This window comes from Carassius auratus, unplaced genomic scaffold (assembly GCF_003368295.1).
Source record: "Carassius auratus strain Wakin unplaced genomic scaffold, ASM336829v1 scaf_tig00037226, whole genome shotgun sequence".
NCBI classification, from domain to species: Eukaryota; Metazoa; Chordata; class Actinopteri; order Cypriniformes; family Cyprinidae; genus Carassius; species Carassius auratus.
Window position 1 is genome coordinate 14,221 of NW_020526366.1, and position 20,441 is coordinate 34,661.

The 20,441-nt window shown below is 45.6% G+C and overlaps 8 non-coding genes and 2 pseudogenes across 8 annotated transcripts; all 10 read left to right on the top strand.

The window, feature by feature from the left end:
• LOC113082971 (uncharacterized) lies at window positions 1–175 on the top strand (annotated as a pseudogene).
• A 374-nt stretch (window positions 176–549) lies between these two features.
• On the top strand, window positions 550–713 carry LOC113082973 (U1 spliceosomal RNA). Its single transcript, XR_003283014.1, has one exon. It is a non-coding gene; the product is annotated as a U1 spliceosomal RNA (small nuclear RNA).
• A 2,486-nt stretch (window positions 714–3,199) lies between these two features.
• On the top strand, window positions 3,200–3,390 carry LOC113082967 (U2 spliceosomal RNA). Its single transcript, XR_003283011.1, has one exon. It is a non-coding gene; the product is annotated as a U2 spliceosomal RNA (small nuclear RNA).
• Window positions 3,391–3,764: 374 nt separating this feature from the next.
• On the top strand, window positions 3,765–3,928 carry LOC113082974 (U1 spliceosomal RNA). Its single transcript, XR_003283015.1, has one exon. It is a non-coding gene; the product is annotated as a U1 spliceosomal RNA (small nuclear RNA).
• Window positions 3,929–6,416: 2,488 nt separating this feature from the next.
• On the top strand, window positions 6,417–6,607 carry LOC113082968 (U2 spliceosomal RNA). Its single transcript, XR_003283012.1, has one exon. It is a non-coding gene; the product is annotated as a U2 spliceosomal RNA (small nuclear RNA).
• Window positions 6,608–6,981: 374 nt separating this feature from the next.
• On the top strand, window positions 6,982–7,145 carry LOC113082975 (U1 spliceosomal RNA). The gene has a single exon (XR_003283016.1). It is a non-coding gene; the product is annotated as a U1 spliceosomal RNA (small nuclear RNA).
• Window positions 7,146–9,632: 2,487 nt separating this feature from the next.
• LOC113082969 (U2 spliceosomal RNA) lies at window positions 9,633–9,823 on the top strand. The gene has a single exon (XR_003283013.1). It is a non-coding gene; the product is annotated as a U2 spliceosomal RNA (small nuclear RNA).
• A 374-nt stretch (window positions 9,824–10,197) lies between these two features.
• On the top strand, window positions 10,198–10,361 carry LOC113082976 (U1 spliceosomal RNA). Its single transcript, XR_003283017.1, has one exon. It is a non-coding gene; the product is annotated as a U1 spliceosomal RNA (small nuclear RNA).
• Window positions 10,362–18,349: 7,988 nt separating this feature from the next.
• On the top strand, window positions 18,350–18,524 carry LOC113082972 (uncharacterized; annotated as a pseudogene).
• Window positions 18,525–18,898: 374 nt separating this feature from the next.
• LOC113082965 (U1 spliceosomal RNA) lies at window positions 18,899–19,062 on the top strand. Its single transcript, XR_003283010.1, has one exon. It is a non-coding gene; the product is annotated as a U1 spliceosomal RNA (small nuclear RNA).
• Window positions 19,063–20,441: the final 1,379 nt, after the last annotated feature.

A 20,441-nucleotide genomic window follows, 5' to 3' on the forward strand; every position in this document is an offset into this window, starting at 1 on the left:
AAAACTTTTTCGAAAGAAAAAATCTGTTCTTATCAGTTTAATATCTGATACGTCCCCCATCCGGGGACTACATATTAAATGGATTTTTAGATCACGGAGCTGGAGCCGGGGCTTGCTCCGTCCACTCCATGCATCGGCCTGGTATTGCAGTGTCTCCAGGAACGGTGTGCTTTCCCTTTTTGGGGATTGCCATTTATTGTGTCGAATAGCAGAACAAGGAATGAGAGCTGCCATTGCAGATGCTGTGGTTTATTGCAAACTTTTTTCCTGATGTGTCCACCTGGGGTCTTGGACTCTTCCACTAACGATGCACCCACCTGAGGTCTTGAAGTCTTTCACAGACGAGGTGACGCATCGAATCAGGTGTGTTTGTTTAAAGAGAGTCATCTAAAACTGGCGTTGGGAAGCACCGGCCCATGAGCTTGGCAGTTTCCAGGCCAGTAACGGAAGGCACCCGTCCTTCCTTTCCTGGAGGGGGGGCGGAGGGCTAACCGTTGGTGAGGATGGTAGAGATGCAAATCACACCTCTGGCTGACCGCCTGGGCCTTCATACTTACCTGGCAGGGGAGACACCATGATCAAGAAGGCGGTTCACCCAGGGCGAGGCTTGTCCATTGCACTCCGGCCATGCTGACCCCTGCGAATTCCCCAAATGCGGGAATCTCGACTGCATAATTTATGGTAGTGGGGGACTGCGTTCGCGCTCTCCCCTGAAATTGTTGGTGAAACAAAGCAGAAGAGGTTTTTACAGTTTTTTATTTATTTTCCTTTCAGAATGGGGAGTTCTGTCACATGCGAGATATGTGTTGTGCGCCTGTGAAACAAAGTCACTTGCGCTCTTGAAAAATCGGACCCTGGTGGGTAGTTTAGTTCGAACATAGCGCAGACCTTACTTTGAAAGTAGATTGGACTGACTGCAGCCTAGCTGTAACTGTCTCCATGTTGTTTGGTTGTCCTTTTTTTCGATTCGTATTAATTTTGTTGTCGCTTACAGCGACACCTAGTGGCCTGTCGCCGCGCCCTTTTTCACCTGGCCTCGGACTGAGCCCCTGCACAGGTGTGCCGATTTGGGTGAAGGGATCTCACTCCTTCCTGGAGTTATAGCCATTCGAGCCACCTCGGACACGCCACCTTAGCACGCTTTGAGGTCCCCTCGCCAAGGTGAATGGAAATTTCCTATTTTTTGGATGATTATTGACAGTCAGACTCCAGAGAAGCTTTCTGTGCTGATTTGGGTGGGACTGGGCCAAATACCTGGCGCCAGGTTGCAAAAGAAGGTTTTCGACAAAATCCAAAATACCCGAAAATTTCGTCAGAGCGACGGGCCAATCTGAGACCTGCGTCTCGTTCGGCTCGAGCCAAGGATTCCGGTGACATAAGGCACGTGGCTCTGCGACCAACCGTTTGGGAGTTACGAGCGATGCCGTACTTTCCGTCGCTGCAGTTCCACCGTCAGGCCGATCGGGACAAGGCCCGGTGACGTTGCAGACAGGGGAGGGTACTACCATCCCGCAGTGTTGCAGGTGTTTTCATCTTTGTTTGATTGTCCATTTACATTACATTTTCCCTATTTTTCAGCTTACGGCGCCACCTAGTGGCCTGTCGCCGCGTCCCTTTTCACCTGGCCTCGGACTGAGCCCCTGCACAGGTGTGCCGATTTGGGTGAAGGGATCTCACTCCTTCCTGGAGTTATAGCCATTCGAGCCACCTCGGACACGCCACCTTAGCACGTTTTGAGGTCCCCTCGCCAAGGTGAATGGAAATTTCCTCTATTTTTGGATGATTATTGACACTCAGACTCCAGAGAAGCTTTCTGTGCTGATTTGGGTGGGACTGGGCCAAATACCTGGCGCCAGGTTGCAAAAGAAGGTTTTCGACAAAATCCAAAATACCCGAAAATTTCGTCAGAGCGACGGGCCAATCTGAGACCTGCGTCTCGTTCGGCTCGAGCCAAGGATTCCGGTGTCATAAGGCACGTGGCTCTGCGACCAACCGTTTGGGAGTTACGAGCCATGCCGTACTTTCCGTCAGGCCGATCGGGACGAGGCCCGGTGACGTTGTAGACAGGGGAGGGTACTACCCAGATAGCACACTTACGTCTGCAAGATGTCTGTTAAAGAACTGTTGATCTGGAAAGCATCTGCCATCTACAAACGTCTGACATACGCCTTTCAGATGTCAGTTTTATATACCTTCTAAATCATAAACATCTAAAAGACATCTAATTGACATCTATCTGACATCTAAAAGGCAGTGTTGGGGAGTAACTAGTTACATGTAACAGCATTACGTAATTTAATTACAAAATGAATGTAACTGTAATTAGTTACAGTTACGAAGAAAAAATTAGTAATTAAATTAAAGTTACTTATGAAATTTTTAACGATTACAAAGGCAATTACATTTGAATATTTACACACATCCACATACAGATTTCACTGATTTCTTTCCCAAATTGCACTGACTGTTCTGAGACATACGCCCTAATAATTTCCAGAATTTTAACAGAATTTTTTGTTTTTCCCAGTCCGCCCTTCCTGTAAATTAATGGCAAAAACATGCAGTTTCATTTAATACAAATAGGCCTACTGAAGCTTGCAGTGTTGTCAGCCTCTGCCGCCTCAATATAGGAGTACATGAGCACATAAACATCATTTCTAGAACTGCTCTGTGTCACGTCATGCATTTTACCTATCATATCATATACAAAGAGACAGCAGTTTAAAAAAACACCAATGTTTCAGGAGTTTATTATACAGGAATGACACATGCTTATTAGATAACTGTATTTGAGTTGATGTATATGTTTTTATTTATTATTATTTAATTTTCACAAATTTAGAAAAGTAATCTAAAAGTACTCAAAAGTAATTAGTTACATTACTTTAATAAAGTAATTGAAAAAGTTATACTACTATAACATTTTAAACAGGGTAACTTGTAATCTGTAACCTATTACATTTCCAAAGTAACCTTCCAAACACTGCTAAAAGGAGACGTCCAATAGACGTATTGCAGATGAGCAAACAGCCTTAAAACTACATCTTGCAGATGTAAATTCATATGTCAAATAGACGTCTCCTAGATGTATGTGTGCTATCAGGGTACCATCCCCCAGCGTTTTTAGGTCTCCCAAAACTTACCAAAGCCGAGATGGGCATCGCCGTGTCCGGCTTCCTCCCTGCTGCGTCTTAGCAGCATCGCTTCTCGGCCTTTTGGCTAAGATCAAGTGTAGTATCTGTTCTTATCAGTTTAATATCTGATACGTCCCCCATCCGGGGACTACATATTAAATGGATTTTTAGATCACGGAGCTGGAGCCGGGGCTTGCTCCGTCCACTCCATGCATCGGCCTGGTATTGCAGTGTCTCCAGGAACGGTGTGCTTTCCCTTTTTGGGGATTGCCATTTATTGTGTCGAATAGCAGAACAAGGAATGAGAGCTGCCATTGCAGATGCTGTGGTTTATTGCAAACTTTTTTCCTGATGTGTCCACCTGGGGTCTTGGACTCTTCCACTAACGATGCACCCACCTGAGGTCTTGAAGTCTTTCACAGACGAGGTGACGCATCGAATCAGGTGTGTTTGTTTAAAGAGAGTCATCTAAAACTGGCGTTGGGAAGCACCGGCCCATGAGCTTGGCAGTTTCCAGGCCAGTAACGGAAGGCACCCGTCCTTCCTTTCCTGGAGGGGGGGCGGAGGGCTAACCGTTGGTGAGGATGGTAGAGATGCAAATCACACCTCTGGCTGACCGCCTGGGCCTTCATACTTACCTGGCAGGGGAGACACCATGATCAAGAAGGCGGTTCACCCAGGGCGAGGCTTGTCCATTGCACTCCGGCCATGCTGACCCCTGCGAATTCCCCAAATGCGGGAATCTCGACTGCATAATTTATGGTAGTGGGGGACTGCGTTCGCGCTCTCCCCTGAAATTGTTGGTGAAACAAAGCAGAAGAGGTTTTTACAGTTTTTTATTTATTTTCCTTTCAGAATGGGGAGTTCTGTCACATGCGAGATATGTGTTGTGCGCCTGTGAAACAAAGTCACTTGCGCTCTTGAAAAATCGGACCCTGGTGGGTAGTTTAGTTCGAACATAGCGCAGACCTTACTTTGAAAGTAGATTGGACTGACTGCAGCCTAGCTGTAACTGTCTCCATGTTGTTTGGTTGTCCTTTTTTTCGATTCGTATTAATTTTGTTGTCGCTTACAGCGACACCTAGTGGCCTGTCGCCGCGCCCTTTTTCACCTGGCCTCGGACTGAGCCCCTGCACAGGTGTGCCGATTTGGGTGAAGGGATCTCACTCCTTCCTGGAGTTATAGCCATTCGAGCCACCTCGGACACGCCACCTTAGCACGCTTTGAGGTCCCCTCGCCAAGGTGAATGGAAATTTCCTCTATTTTTTGGATGATTATTGACACTCAGACTCCAGAGAAGCTTTCTGTGCTGATTTGGGTGGGACTGGGCCAAATACCTGGCGCCAGGTTGCAAAAGAAGGTTTTCGACAAAATCCAAAATACCCGAAAATTTCGTCAGAGCGACGGGCCAATCTGAGACCTGCGTCTCGTTCGGCTCGAGCCAAGGATTCCGGTGACATAAGGCACGTGGCTCTGCGACCAACCGTTTGGGAGTTACGAGCGATGCCGTACTTTCCGTCGCTGCAGTTCCACCGTCAGGCCGATCGGGACAAGGCCCGGTGACGTTGCAGACAGGGGAGGGTACTACCATCCCGCAGTGTTGCAGGTGTTTTCATCTTTGTTTGATTGTCCATTTACATTACATTTTCCCTATTTTTCAGCTTACGGCGCCACCTAGTGGCCTGTCGCCGCGTCCCTTTTCGCCTGGCCTCGGACTGAGCCCCTGCACAGGTGTGCCGATTTGGGTGAAGGGATCTCACTCCTTCCTGGAGTTATAGCCATTCGAGCCACCTCGGACACGCCACCTTAGCACGTTTTGAGGTCCCCTCGCCAAGGTGAATGGAAATTTCCTCTATTTTTGGATGATTATTGACACTCAGACTCCAGAGAAGCTTTCTGTGCTGATTTGGGTGGGACTGGGCCAAATACCTGGCGCCAGGTTGCAAAAGAAGGTTTTCGACAAAATCCAAAATACCCGAAAATTTCGTCAGAGCGACGGGCCAATCTGAGACCTGCGTCTCGTTCGGCTCGAGCCAAGGATTCCGGTGTCATAAGGCACGTGGCTCTGCGACCAACCGTTTGGGAGTTACGAGCCATGCCGTACTTTCCGTCAGGCCGATCGGGACGAGGCCCGGTGACGTTGTAGACAGGGGAGGGTACTACCCAGATAGCACACTTACGTCTGCAAGATGTCTGTTAAAGAACTGTTGATCTGGAAAGCATCTGCCATCTACAAACGTCTGACATACGCCTTTCAGATGTCAGTTTTATATACCTTCTAAATCATAAACATCTAAAAGACATCTAATTGACATCTATCTGACATCTAAAAGGCAGTGTTGGGGAGTAACTAGTTACATGTAACAGCATTACGTAATTTAATTACAAAATGAATGTAACTGTAATTAGTTACAGTTACGAAGAAAAAATTAGTAATTAAATTAAAGTTACTTATGAAATTTTTAACGATTACAAAGGCAATTACATTTGAATATTTACACACATCCACATACAGATTTCACTGATTTCTTTCCCAAATTGCACTGACTGTTCTGAGACATACGCCCTAATAATTTCCAGAATTTTAACAGAATTTTTTGTTTTTCCCAGTCCGCCCTTCCTGTAAATTAATGGCAAAAACATGCAGTTTCATTTAATACAAATAGGCCTACTGAAGCTTGCAGTGTTGTCAGCCTCTGCCGCCTCAATATAGGAGTACATGAGCACATAAACATCATTTCTAGAACTGCTCTGTGTCACGTCATGCATTTTACCTATCATATCATATACAAAGAGACAGCAGTTTAAAAAAACACCAATGTTTCAGGAGTTTATTATACAGGAATGACACATGCTTATTAGATAACTGTATTTGAGTTGATGTATATGTTTTTATTTATTATTATTTAATTTTCACAAATTTAGAAAAGTAATCTAAAAGTACTCAAAAGTAATTAGTTACATTACTTTAATAAAGTAATTGAAAAAGTTATACTACTATAACATTTTAAACAGGGTAACTTGTAATCTGTAACCTATTACATTTCCAAAGTAACCTTCCAAACACTGCTAAAAGGAGACGTCCAATAGACGTATTGCAGATGAGCAAACAGCCTTAAAACTACATCTTGCAGATGTAAATTCATATGTCAAATAGACGTCTCCTAGATGTATGTGTGCTATCAGGGTACCATCCCCCAGCGTTTTTAGGTCTCCCAAAACTTACCAAAGCCGAGATGGGCATCGCCGTGTCCGGCTTCCTCCCTGCTGCGTCTTAGCAGCATCGCTTCTCGGCCTTTTGGCTAAGATCAAGTGTAGTATCTGTTCTTATCAGTTTAATATCTGATACGTCCCCCATCCGGGGACTACATATTAAATGGATTTTTAGATCACGGAGCTGGAGCCGGGGCTTGCTCCGTCCACTCCATGCATCGGCCTGGTATTGCAGTGTCTCCAGGAACGGTGTGCTTTCCCTTTTTGGGGATTGCCATTTATTGTGTCGAATAGCAGAACAAGGAATGAGAGCTGCCGTTGCAGATGCTGTGGTTTATTGCAAACTTTTTTCCTGATGTGTCCACCTGGGGTCTTGGACTCTTCCACTAACGATGCACCCACCTGAGGTCTTGAAGTCTTTCACAGACGAGGTGACGCATCGAATCAGGTGTGTTTGTTTAAAGAGAGTCATCTAAAACTGGCGTTGGGAAGCACCGGCCCATGAGCTTGGCAGTTTCCAGGCCAGTAACGGAAGGCACCCGTCCTTCCTTTCCTGGAGGGGGGGCGGAGGGCTAACCGTTGGTGAGGATGGTAGAGATGCAAATCACACCTCTGGCTGACCGCCTGGGCCTTCATACTTACCTGGCAGGGGAGACACCATGATCAAGAAGGCGGTTCACCCAGGGCGAGGCTTGTCCATTGCACTCCGGCCATGCTGACCCCTGCGAATTCCCCAAATGCGGGAATCTCGACTGCATAATTTATGGTAGTGGGGGACTGCGTTCGCGCTCTCCCCTGAAATTGTTGGTGAAACAAAGCAGAAGAGGTTTTTACAGTTTTTTATTTATTTTCCTTTCAGAATGGGGAGTTCTGTCACATGCGAGATTTGTGTTGTGCGCCTGTGAAACAAAGTCACTTGCGCTCTTGAAAAATCGGACCCTGGTGGGTAGTTTAGTTCGAACATAGCGCAGACCTTACTTTGAAAGTAGATTGGACTGACTGCAGCCTAGCTGTAACTGTCTCCATGTTGTTTGGTTGTCCTTTTTTTCGATTCGTATTAATTTTGTTGTCGCTTACAGCGACACCTAGTGGCCTGTCGCCGCGCCCTTTTTCACCTGGCCTCGGACTGAGCCCCTGCACAGGTGTGCCGATTTGGGTGAAGGGATCTCACTCCTTCCTGGAGTTATAGCCATTCGAGCCACCTCGGACACGCCACCTTAGCACGCTTTGAGGTCCCCTCGCCAAGGTGAATGGAAATTTCCTCTATTTTTGGATGATTATTGACACTCAGACTCCAGAGAAGCTTTCTGTGCTGATTTGGGTGGGACTGGGCCAAATACCTGGCGCCAGGTTGCAAAAGAAGGTTTTCGACAAAATCCAAAATACCCGAAAATTTCGTCAGAGCGACGGGCCAATCTGAGACCTGCGTCTCGTTCGGCTCGAGCCAAGGATTCCGGTGACATAAGGCACGTGGCTCTGCGACCAACCGTTTGGGAGTTACGAGCGATGCCGTACTTTCCGTCGCTGCAGTTCCACCGTCAGGCCGATCGGGACAAGGCCCGGTGACGTTGCAGACAGGGGAGGGTACTACCATCCCGCAGTGTTGCAGGTGTTTTCATCTTTGTTTGATTGTCCATTTACATTACATTTTCCCTATTTTTCAGCTTACGGCGCCACCTAGTGGCCTGTCGCCGCGTCCCTTTTCGCCTGGCCTCGGACTGAGCCCCTGCACAGGTGTGCCGATTTGGGTGAAGGGATCTCACTCCTTCCTGGAGTTATAGCCATTCGAGCCACCTCGGACACGCCACCTTAGCACGTTTTGAGGTCCCCTCGCCAAGGTGAATGGAAATTTCCTCTATTTTTGGATGATTATTGACACTCAGACTCCAGAGAAGCTTTCTGTGCTGATTTGGGTGGGACTGGGCCAAATACCTGGCGCCAGGTTGCAAAAGAAGGTTTTCGACAAAATCCAAAATACCCGAAAATTTCGTCAGAGCGACGGGCCAATCTGAGACCTGCGTCTCGTTCGGCTCGAGCCAAGGATTCCGGTGTCATAAGGCACGTGGCTCTGCGACCAACCGTTTGGGAGTTACGAGCCATGCCGTACTTTCCGTCAGGCCGATCGGGACGAGGCCCGGTGACGTTGTAGACAGGGGAGGGTACTACCCAGATAGCACACTTACGTCTGCAAGATGTCTGTTAAAGAACTGTTGATCTGGAAAGCATCTGCCATCTACAAACGTCTGACATACGCCTTTCAGATGTCAGTTTTATATACCTTCTAAATCATAAACATCTAAAAGACATCTAATTGACATCTATCTGACATCTAAAAGGCAGTGTTGGGGAGTAACTAGTTACATGTAACAGCATTACGTAATTTAATTACAAAATGAATGTAACTGTAATTAGTTACAGTTACGAAGAAAAAATTAGTAATTAAATTAAAGTTACTTATGAAATTTTTAACGATTACAAAGGCAATTACATTTGAATATTTACACACATCCACATACAGATTTCACTGATTTCTTTCCCAAATTGCACTGACTGTTCTGAGACATACGCCCTAATAATTTCCAGAATTTTAACAGAATTTTTTGTTTTTCCCAGTCCGCCCTTCCTGTAAATTAATGGCAAAAACATGCAGTTTCATTTAATACAAATAGGCCTACTGAAGCTTGCAGTGTTGTCAGCCTCTGCCGCCTCAATATAGGAGTACATGAGCACATAAACATCATTTCTAGAACTGCTCTGTGTCACGTCATGCATTTTACCTATCATATCATATACAAAGAGACAGCAGTTTAAAAAAACACCAATGTTTCAGGAGTTTATTATACAGGAATGACACATGCTTATTAGATAACTGTATTTGAGTTGATGTATATGTTTTTATTTATTATTATTTAATTTTCACAAATTTAGAAAAGTAATCTAAAAGTACTCAAAAGTAATTAGTTACATTACTTTAATAAAGTAATTGAAAAAGTTATACTACTATAACATTTTAAACAGGGTAACTTGTAATCTGTAACCTATTACATTTCCAAAGTAACCTTCCAAACACTGCTAAAAGGAGACGTCCAATAGACGTATTGCAGATGAGCAAACAGCCTTAAAACTACATCTTGCAGATGTAAATTCATATGTCAAATAGACGTCTCCTAGATGTATGTGTGCTATCAGGGTACCATCCCCCAGCGTTTTTAGGTCTCCCAAAACTTACCAAAGCCGAGATGGGCATCGCCGTGTCCGGCTTCCTCCCTGCTGCGTCTTAGCAGCATCGCTTCTCGGCCTTTTGGCTAAGATCAAGTGTAGTATCTGTTCTTATCAGTTTAATATCTGATACGTCCCCCATCCGGGGACTACATATTAAATGGATTTTTAGATCACGGAGCTGGAGCCGGGGCTTGCTCCGTCCACTCCATGCATCGGCCTGGTATTGCAGTGTCTCCAGGAACGGTGTGCTTTCCCTTTTTGGGGATTGCCATTTATTGTGTCGAATAGCAGAACAAGGAATGAGAGCTGCCGTTGCAGATGCTGTGGTTTATTGCAAACTTTTTTCCTGATGTGTCCACCTGGGGTCTTGGACTCTTCCACTAACGATGCACCCACCTGAGGTCTTGAAGTCTTTCACAGACGAGGTGACGCATCGAATCAGGTGTGTTTGTTTAAAGAGAGTCATCTAAAACTGGCGTTGGGAAGCACCGGCCCATGAGCTTGGCAGTTTCCAGGCCAGTAACGGAAGGCACCCGTCCTTCCTTTCCTGGAGGGGGGGCGGAGGGCTAACCGTTGGTGAGGATGGTAGAGATGCAAATCACACCTCTGGCTGACCGCCTGGGCCTTCATACTTACCTGGCAGGGGAGACACCATGATCAAGAAGGCGGTTCACCCAGGGCGAGGCTTGTCCATTGCACTCCGGCCATGCTGACCCCTGCGAATTCCCCAAATGCGGGAATCTCGACTGCATAATTTATGGTAGTGGGGGACTGCGTTCGCGCTCTCCCCTGAAATTGTTGGTGAAACAAAGCAGAAGAGGTTTTTACAGTTTTTTATTTATTTTCCTTTCAGAATGGGGAGTTCTGTCACATGCGAGATTTGTGTTGTGCGCCTGTGAAACAAAGTCACTTGCGCTCTTGAAAAATCGGACCCTGGTGGGTAGTTTAGTTCGAACATAGCGCAGACCTTACTTTGAAAGTAGATTGGACTGACTGCAGCCTAGCTGTAACTGTCTCCATGTTGTTTGGTTGTCCTTTTTTTCGATTCGTATTAATTTTGTTGTCGCTTACAGCGACACCTAGTGGCCTGTCGCCGCGCCCTTTTTCACCTGGCCTCGGACTGAGCCCCTGCACAGGTGTGCCGATTTGGGTGAAGGGATCTCACTCCTTCCTGGAGTTATAGCCATTCGAGCCACCTCGGACACGCCACCTTAGCACGCTTTGAGGTCCCCTCGCCAAGGTGAATGGAAATTTCCTCTATTTTTTGGATGATTATTGACACTCAGACTCCAGAGAAGCTTTCTGTGCTGATTTGGGTGGGACTGGGCCAAATACCTGGCGCCAGGTTGCAAAAGAAGGTTTTCGACAAAATCCAAAATACCCGAAAATTTCGTCAGAGCGACGGGCCAATCTGAGACCTGCGTCTCGTTCGGCTCGAGCCAAGGATTCCGGTGACATAAGGCACGTGGCTCTGCGACCAACCGTTTGGGAGTTACGAGCGATGCCGTACTTTCCGTCGCTGCAGTTCCACCGTCAGGCCGATCGGGACAAGGCCCGGTGACGTTGCAGACAGGGGAGGGTACTACCATCCCGCAGTGTTGCAGGTGTTTTCATCTTTGTTTGATTGTCCATTTACATTACATTTTCCCTATTTTTCAGCTTACGGCGCCACCTAGTGGCCTGTCGCCGCGTCCCTTTTCGCCTGGCCTCGGACTGAGCCCCTGCACAGGTGTGCCGATTTGGGTGAAGGGATCTCACTCCTTCCTGGAGTTATAGCCATTCGAGCCACCTCGGACACGCCACCTTAGCACGTTTTGAGGTCCCCTCGCCAAGGTGAATGGAAATTTCCTCTATTTTTGGATGATTATTGACACTCAGACTCCAGAGAAGCTTTCTGTGCTGATTTGGGTGGGACTGGGCCAAATACCTGGCGCCAGGTTGCAAAAGAAGGTTTTCGACAAAATCCAAAATACCCGAAAATTTCGTCAGAGCGACGGGCCAATCTGAGACCTGCGTCTCGTTCGGCTCGAGCCAAGGATTCCGGTGTCATAAGGCACGTGGCTCTGCGACCAACCGTTTGGGAGTTACGAGCCATGCCGTACTTTCCGTCAGGCCGATCGGGACGAGGCCCGGTGACGTTGTAGACAGGGGAGGGTACTACCCAGATAGCACACTTACGTCTGCAAGATGTCTGTTAAAGAACTGTTGATCTGGAAAGCATCTGCCATCTACAAACGTCTGACATACGCCTTTCAGATGTCAGTTTTATATACCTTCTAAATCATAAACATCTAAAAGACATCTAATTGACATCTATCTGACATCTAAAAGGCAGTGTTGGGGAGTAACTAGTTACATGTAACAGCATTACGTAATTTAATTACAAAATGAATGTAACTGTAATTAGTTACAGTTACGAAGAAAAAATTAGTAATTAAATTAAAGTTACTTATGAAATTTTTAACGATTACAAAGGCAATTACATTTGAATATTTACACACATCCACATACAGATTTCACTGATTTCTTTCCCAAATTGCACTGACTGTTCTGAGACATACGCCCTAATAATTTCCAGAATTTTAACAGAATTTTTTGTTTTTCCCAGTCCGCCCTTCCTGTAAATTAATGGCAAAAACATGCAGTTTCATTTAATACAAATAGGCCTACTGAAGCTTGCAGTGTTGTCAGCCTCTGCCGCCTCAATATAGGAGTACATGAGCACATAAACATCATTTCTAGAACTGCTCTGTGTCACGTCATGCATTTTACCTATCATATCATATACAAAGAGACAGCAGTTTAAAAAAACACCAATGTTTCAGGAGTTTATTATACAGGAATGACACATGCTTATTAGATAACTGTATTTGAGTTGATGTATATGTTTTTATTTATTATTATTTAATTTTCACAAATTTAGAAAAGTAATCTAAAAGTACTCAAAAGTAATTAGTTACATTACTTTAATAAAGTAATTGAAAAAGTTATACTACTATAACATTTTAAACAGGGTAACTTGTAATCTGTAACCTATTACATTTCCAAAGTAACCTTCCAAACACTGCTAAAAGGAGACGTCCAATAGACGTATTGCAGATGAGCAAACAGCCTTAAAACTACATCTTGCAGATGTAAATTCATATGTCAAATAGACGTCTCCTAGATGTATGTGTGCTATCAGGGTACCATCCCCCAGCGTTTTTAGGTCTCCCAAAACTTACCAAAGCCGAGATGGGCATCGCCGTGTCCGGCTTCCTCCCTGCTGCGTCTTAGCAGCATCGCTTCTCGGCCTTTTGGCTAAGATCAAGTATCTTGTCGGACGGTTGAGACTGCGATCGCCTCTTGGAGGTTTCCTGACTCGAGATCGTTTCATATCTTGAGTCACACAACTTCGAGAGGTATATTGAACTCTGCTGCTTCGGGCTCCAACAAGTTTTAAGGTGAGGTCTTTTAATTATTTATTTTGTTATTTATTGTTGTATTTATTGTTGTTTTAAGTTTTTAGGCTGTTGGTGCCTCCATCATGTCGGCTGCCCGTGCCGGCGTGCGGAGGCACCACAGCGTGCGTTTTTTATTCAGGCAGGGTGAGGGGAAGCTCCTGGGAATGTCCCGTATGGACTTTTCCAGGAAGCTGATCCAAAAGACCCTAGCTTTTAAATGTGACGACCTGAATTGTTTGATGACTCTGCCCTTGAACAAAGGATTTGATGTTAGTTTTAAAACCGCTTCCCTACTTAATGACTTTTGGCAAAGGTTTGAATCAGTTAAAGCCCAGTTCTCCATGTTCACTGTTGAGAAACTTTCTGATAACACACTTAAAACTGTGATTGTCAGGATGTTCAATGAAACCGTGACTGGAGATGATATTTGTGTTTGGTTGGGTAGATTTTGCACTGTTCGAGGCCAGCCTGTCAAAGTGTTAGATGAAGATGGCATTTGGACATGCTCCTGGCGAATTCCCATTAAACAATGGGAAGACGCTGGGGGCTACCAGGGCCTGAAGCATCTGCCTTCCATGATTGTGCTCGGAGAGAACAGAGGCTACATACATTATCAAGGAATGCCCAAACTCTGCAGAAAGTGTGGAAGGTTTGGTCATCTAGCTGAAGCATGCCAAGAGTTAATCTGTGGGAAGTGTAGAGAAATTGGTCACAGTTTTGATGACTGTACCAATGGCAGACGGTGCAATCTTTGTGGAGAAACAAACCATCTCTACAGAGACTGCCCTAAAAGTTTTGCCAACAAGCTAAAAATGGCCGCCCCACATGGGCAACAAACAAAGGAACAAAGGAGAGAGGAGGCGGTCCCTGAGGTTTTGGCGGGAATTTCAAATTCCCAGCCGGCCTCAGGGATTGGGCAGGAAGGAGGAAGTGGGGCGGCCACAGGGGCGGAGGCAACGGAACAGGAAATGGTAATGGAAGGAGAGGAAAGTGAGGAAGAGTCACTGGTAACAGTTTCGGATGGGGTGGAAGAATCCACCGGGAGTGAGACACAGTGTTCACTCCCTAATGCTCAGGTGCAAAAAAGGCCTGCGGGGTCTCCTCTGATTGTAACGGAGGAGAAAAAATCTAGGGCAGCATATAAGCTCGATAGTTCCGACTCGGTAGATCTGGAGCGCATGTGGCCCCTAGAGTCCCCAAATGAGGTTTCCTTTTTGCACATTAAGCTAACAGCATCAACGCCAAAGGAGCCACAAGAGGTTCCCTCTGTGGCCTCTGAAGCGACAGGCATTTGCCCTCCTGACCTCAGCTCATCTGGGGAAAAGGAAAGACAAATGCTACAAGATGTAACATGATTTTAATCATATTTTTGTAGTCTTTTTATTGTCTTCTGTTTTAAATGCCTCATACCTTTTTAACCCTACTGCTCATGGCCCTCACCATCTCTACTATCAATGTCAGAAGTGTGAGGTCCACCATTAGAGCACAGAGTATTTTGTCCCTTTTAAAATCTTTTAAGTCAGATTTGTTTTTATTACAAGAGTGTTCTCTGCCCTTTTTAACTAGGTACACAAAAATGGAAGAGCTATGGTCCGCAGGAGCCTCCATATGGAGCGGATCAAATTTTAACAAAAACGACGGAGTTGCGGTTTTAATTAATAATCCTAACATCTTGGTGAAGGGCAGCACTGTGGTGAGGCAAGGCCGGGCACTTTTAGTAAATCTGACCTTTTTAGACAGGGATTTTAATGTTCTTAATGTATATGGTTTTACGGAAAAGAACGAAAGATATGAGCTTTTAGAAGACTTGCAACCCCACATGCTAGGTAGGGCTCCCCTAATGGTAGCAGGGGATTTTAATTGTGTTTTATCTAAAACAGACAGGAAAAGGGTAGGGGAGGATTTCAGAGTGGACAAAACGTCGGTTTTATTGCAGGGTTTAGTCAGAGATTTTAATTTAGTCGACTGTTTTAAAATTTTGCATCAAAGAGAGGAGGGCTTCACCTGGTTCAGTGGTGACGGTACCAAAGCCTCTCGAATCGACTACGTGTTTACAAGGGACTGCCCGCCAACCGATGCTACATTAACCCCCCTTTTTTTCTCTGATCACATGATGCTGTCTTGCACCCTTTCACTGCCCATGGGTGTGACGGTAGGGGGAGGGCTGTGGAAGCTGAACTGTTCCCTGTTGGAAGACAAGAATGTAATTTTAGAATATAGGGAACAGTTCAGCCAATGGCAGACCCTCCAAGACTTTTATGATACACGTGCACAGTGGTGGGAGATGGTAAAGGACCGGACGAGACAGTTTTTTAGAAAGATAGGGAAAGAAAAGAAGAGTAGGGAAAAGAAATGCATGTTGGGGTTGCAAAAAAGACTACAAAGGTATTTTAATCTTTTAAATAATGGTTTTGATTTTAACACTGAAATCCAGGATGTAAAAAAGGAAATGTCAGTTTTAGCCAATATAGAAAGTAAAGGGGTCCTTTTAAGAAGCAAAGAGAGAGAAATTGAAGAAGGGGAAAAGTGTACCAGATATTTTTTTAAGAAAATAATAACAAGGGGTGGGGGGTTAACCAGGGTTAAAACAGGGGATAGGGAGGTTAACACAACAAAAGAGATTTTAGAGGATGTGGAAAAATTTTATGGGGCTTTATATAGTTTTAAAAAGGTACACTCAGACACCGTAAAAGAAGTTTTAAATTTTGTTGAGAAAAGGGTCGACTGTCAAAATGAGATTTTAGCCCAAGATTTGAACATTTTAGAAACCCAAAAAGCTCTTGGAGGTTTTAAAAGGGGGAAGTCCCCAGGAGTGGATGGACTTCCCCTGGAGTTTTATCTAACATTTTGGGACATTTTAGGACAAGAGCTTTTGACAGTTTTTAAAGAGTTTGAGACCCTCGACAGACTTCCAGACAGTTTTAGAATAGGGATAGTTTCTTTACTTCACAAAAAAGGTGACCGGACTGACTTAAAAAACTGGAGACCCATAACACTTTTAAATTTCGATTATAAACTTTTTAGCAAAGTTTTAGCAACACGCATGTCAACTGTTTTAGAGGACGTGATTCACCCGGATCAAGCTTGTTCTGTGCCCGGAAGAAAGATAACAGACAACCTAGTGCTGATTAGAGACACCATCTGTTACGCGAGAGACAGAAATATTCGGCTAGTAGTCCTAAATTTAGATTTTGAAAAAGCATTTGATCGAGTCTCGCAGCAGTACCTCTTCCAGGTTCTGGAGAAAATGGGGTTTCCAAAGAGGTTTATAGCCTGGGTGGGACTGCTGTACAAGGGAATAGTCAGCAAAATTCTAATAAATGGGCATCTTTCCAAAGCTGTGAACATACACAGTGGTGTCCGTCAGGGATGTCCTTTATCTCCTCTTCTGTATGTGGCTTGCATCGAGCCACTGGCACAGATCTTGAGAAGGGACAAATGGATCAAAGGACTGGACGTTCCTGGGACGGGGGGACTGACGGCGACCTGTGTTTTATATATGGACGACGTAACTCTTTTAGCCACAGACGTTTTATCAATACGAAGAGCACTGGACTTGACTGACTGGTACGGTCGGGCCTCGGGCGCCAAACTCAATAGAAACAAGTCCGAGGCCCAGCTCTTCGGGCCGTGGGGAGACGTGGACACAGGAGGACTTGATTTGGTTTTTAAAGACAACGATTTTAAGATTTTAGGCGTTAAATTTGATAAAGACGGGGGTGGACGGGAAAACTGGACTGACTTGTTAGGGAAAGTTAGGAAAAGACTGGGGTTTTGGGGACTAAGACAGATGACGATGGAAGGCAAGGTTTTAATTTTTAAATCTGTGATTTTACCTCTGATTTTACTTGTCTGTTCTGTTTTTAGCCCCCCTCGGTGGTTCCTGGGGAAACTGGAGAGGGCGGTGTTTTACTTCCTGTGGGGGTCCAAGTGGGAGCGCCTGAAGAGGGAGACCATCAAGAAAAGGCCGGAGAACGGTGGAAAAGGCCTCCCAGACCCCCACCTGTTTTTAGGCAGCCGCTTCACCGCCCTGCACATTAGTTATGCCACGACCCCATCCAAAGAAAACAAGACGGCTGCAATGGCGCGATTTTGGATGGGGTCTTACCTACGAACACTGAAAATTTTACCAGTGGACTTGAAAACCCCAGTGTCTTTTAACTTGCCCAAAGAGTACAGTTTTATAAAAAAGTTTTTAAAGAAATACCTTTTAGAGAGTGAAGATGTCACCATTTTAACTCAACACAAGTCTCTCATCTCTGTTGTGCAGGACCGGGAACCGGTGAGTCCAGTTCCGGGCCTCACACCAAGTGAGGCCAAACAAGTTTGGCGGAACGCGGCTCACCCCGCTCTCCAGAACAGGCACAAGGACTTATCGTGGATGGTGGCTCATGAGATCCTCCCGGTCAGGGCGGTTATGCACTCCAGAGGCATGGCCAAAAACCCCATCTGCCCGCGGTCCGGCTGCAATTCCCCGGAGACCGTCCACCACCTGCTCTGGGAGTGCAGCACTGCGCGGGACCTGTGGGCCAAGACCGGCCCCCTGTATTTCCCGTGCCTACCAGCGGGTGGGGCCCAGTTCGGGTACCAGCTCGCCATCCTTGGGGTGGGCCGGGGCTTGAAGGACTTGACGGCACAGAAATTTACCTCGCTCTGGCTCACCCTCAACGTCATCAAGGATGCCATCTGGGCCACCAGAAACCTGCTGGTGGGGAAGCGCGTTACGGTAACCCTCCATGCATGCGAGCTAAAGGTAACATCAATGCTGCAGGGGTACCGGACGACGATATTCGGACGGGGGGGCCGGGGTCGCACGGAGAGGGTCCCGGCAGGCACCGACCCTGGCCGCCCGTAGATGCACCCTCACCACTCTGGCTACGGGAACAGCGGGCCAGCGGGCCGGAGGAGAGGGGATCTCCGCTGAGTCCATAAAGTAGCATCTCATGTCCCTGTTCTGGAGAGTGGGGTGATGACCCACTTGATAAGGACTCACCCCCGGTCTTGCACAATAGATGATTTTTAATTGGTGTTTTTTATTGTTTTATTATGAAAGAGGTTTTATTAACATATATATACGAGGCTTGTTTGCTTTTTTTAAAAATTTGTATTTTACTTTTGGAACTGACCGCACCTTTTAAACACACCTCAATAATGGACTTTTAAAAACAAGCAAAACACTGTGGTTTTAATCAAATGCTTTTTAAAAATGATTGTTTTCTTTCATTTTACCATGTGTATTTATTATATATTATATTGCTTGTTTTAATGTGTGATTAAAAAGAAAATGTTGTGTGAAAAAGAAAAAATGCAAATGGAAAAAATGTAAATGGTGACAATAAAACTTTTTCGAAAGAAAAAATCTGTTCTTATCAGTTTAATATCTGATACGTCCCCCATCCGGGGACTACATATTAAATGGATTTTTAGATCACGGAGCTGGAGCCGGGGCTTGCTCCGTCCACTCCATGCATCGGCCTGGTATTGCAGTGTCTCCAGGAACGGTGTGCTTTCCCTTTTTGGGGATTGCCATTTATTGTGTCGAATAGCAGAACAAGGAATGAGAGCTGCCATTGCAGATGCTGTGGTTTATTGCAAACTTTTTTCCTGATGTGTCCACCTGGGGTCTTGGACTCTTCCACTAACGATGCACCCACCTGAGGTCTTGAAGTCTTTCACAGACGAGGTGACGCATCGAATCAGGTGTGTTTGTTTAAAGAGAGTCATCTAAAACTGGCGTTGGGAAGCACCGGCCCATGAGCTTGGCAGTTTCCAGGCCAGTAACGGAAGGCACCCGTCCTTCCTTTCCCGGAGGGGGGGCGGAGGGCTAACCGTTGGTGAGGATGGTAGAGATGCAAATCACACCTCTGGCTGACCGCCTGGGCCTTCATACTTACCTGGCAGGGGAGACACCATGATCAAGAAGGCGGTTCACCCAGGGCGAGGCTTGTCCATTGCACTCCGGCCATGCTGACCCCTGCGAATTCCCCAAATGCGGGAATCTCGACTGCATAATTTATGGTAGTGGGGGACTGCGTTCGCGCTCTCCCCTGAAATTGTTGGTGAAACAAAGCAGAAGAGGTTTTTACAGTTTTTTATTTATTTTCCTTTCAGAATGGGGAGTTCTGTCACATGCGAGATATGTGTTGTGCGCCTGTGAAACAAAGTCACTTGCGCTCTTGAAAAATCGGACCCTGGTGGGTAGTTTAGTTCGAACATAGCGCAGACCTTACTTTGAAAGTAGATTGGACTGACTGCAGCCTAGCTGTAACTGTCTCCATGTTGTTTGGTTGTCCTTTTTTTCGATTCGTATTAATTTTGTTGTCGCTTACAGCGACACCTAGTGGCCTGTCGCCGCGCCCTTTTTCACCTGGCCTCGGACTGAGCCCCTGCACAGGTGTGCCGATTTGGGTGAAGGGATCTCACTCCTTCCTGGAGTTATAGCCATTCGAGCCACCTCGGACACGCCACCTTAGCACGCTTTGAGGTCCCCTCGCCAAGGTGAATGGAAATTTCCTATTTTTTGGATGATTATTGACAGTCAGACTCCAGAGAAGCTTTCTGTGCTGATTTGGGTGGGACTGGGCCAAATACCTGGCGCCAGGTTGCAAAAGAAGGTTTTCGACAAAATCCAAAATACCCGAAAATTTCGTCAGAGCGACGGGCCAATCTGAGACCTGCGTCTCGTTCGGCTCGAGCCAAGGATTCCGGTGACATAAGGCACGTGGCTCTGCGACCAACCGTTTGGGAGTTACGAGCCATGCCGTACTTTCCGTCAGGCCGATCGGGACGAGGCCCGGTGACGTTGTAGACAGGGGAGGGTACTACCCAGATAGCACACTTACGTCTGCAAGATGTCTGTTAAAGAAATGTTGATCTGGAAAGCATCTGCCATCTACAAACGTCTGACATACGCCTTTCAGATGTCAGTTTTATATACCTTCTAAATCATAAACATCTAAAAGACATCTAATTGACATCTATCTGACATCTAAAAGGCAGTGTTGGGGAGTAACTAGTTACATGTAACAGCATTACGTAATTTAATTACAAAATGAATGTAACTGTAATTAGTTACAGTTACGAAGAAAAAATTAGTAATTAAATTAAAGTTACTTATGAAATTTTTAACGATTACAAAGGCAATTACATTTGAATATTTACACACATCCACATACAGATTTCACTGATTTCTTTCCCAAATTGCACTGACTGTTCTGAGACATACGCCCTAATAATTTCCAGAATTTTAACAGAATTTTTTTGTTTTTCCCAGTCCGCCCTTCCTGTAAATTAATGGCAAAAACATGCAGTTTCATTTAATACAAATAGGCCTACTGAAGCTTGCAGTGTTGTCAGCCTCTGCCGCCTCAATATAGGAGTACATGAGCACATAAACATCATTTCTAGAACTGCTCTGTGTCACGTCATG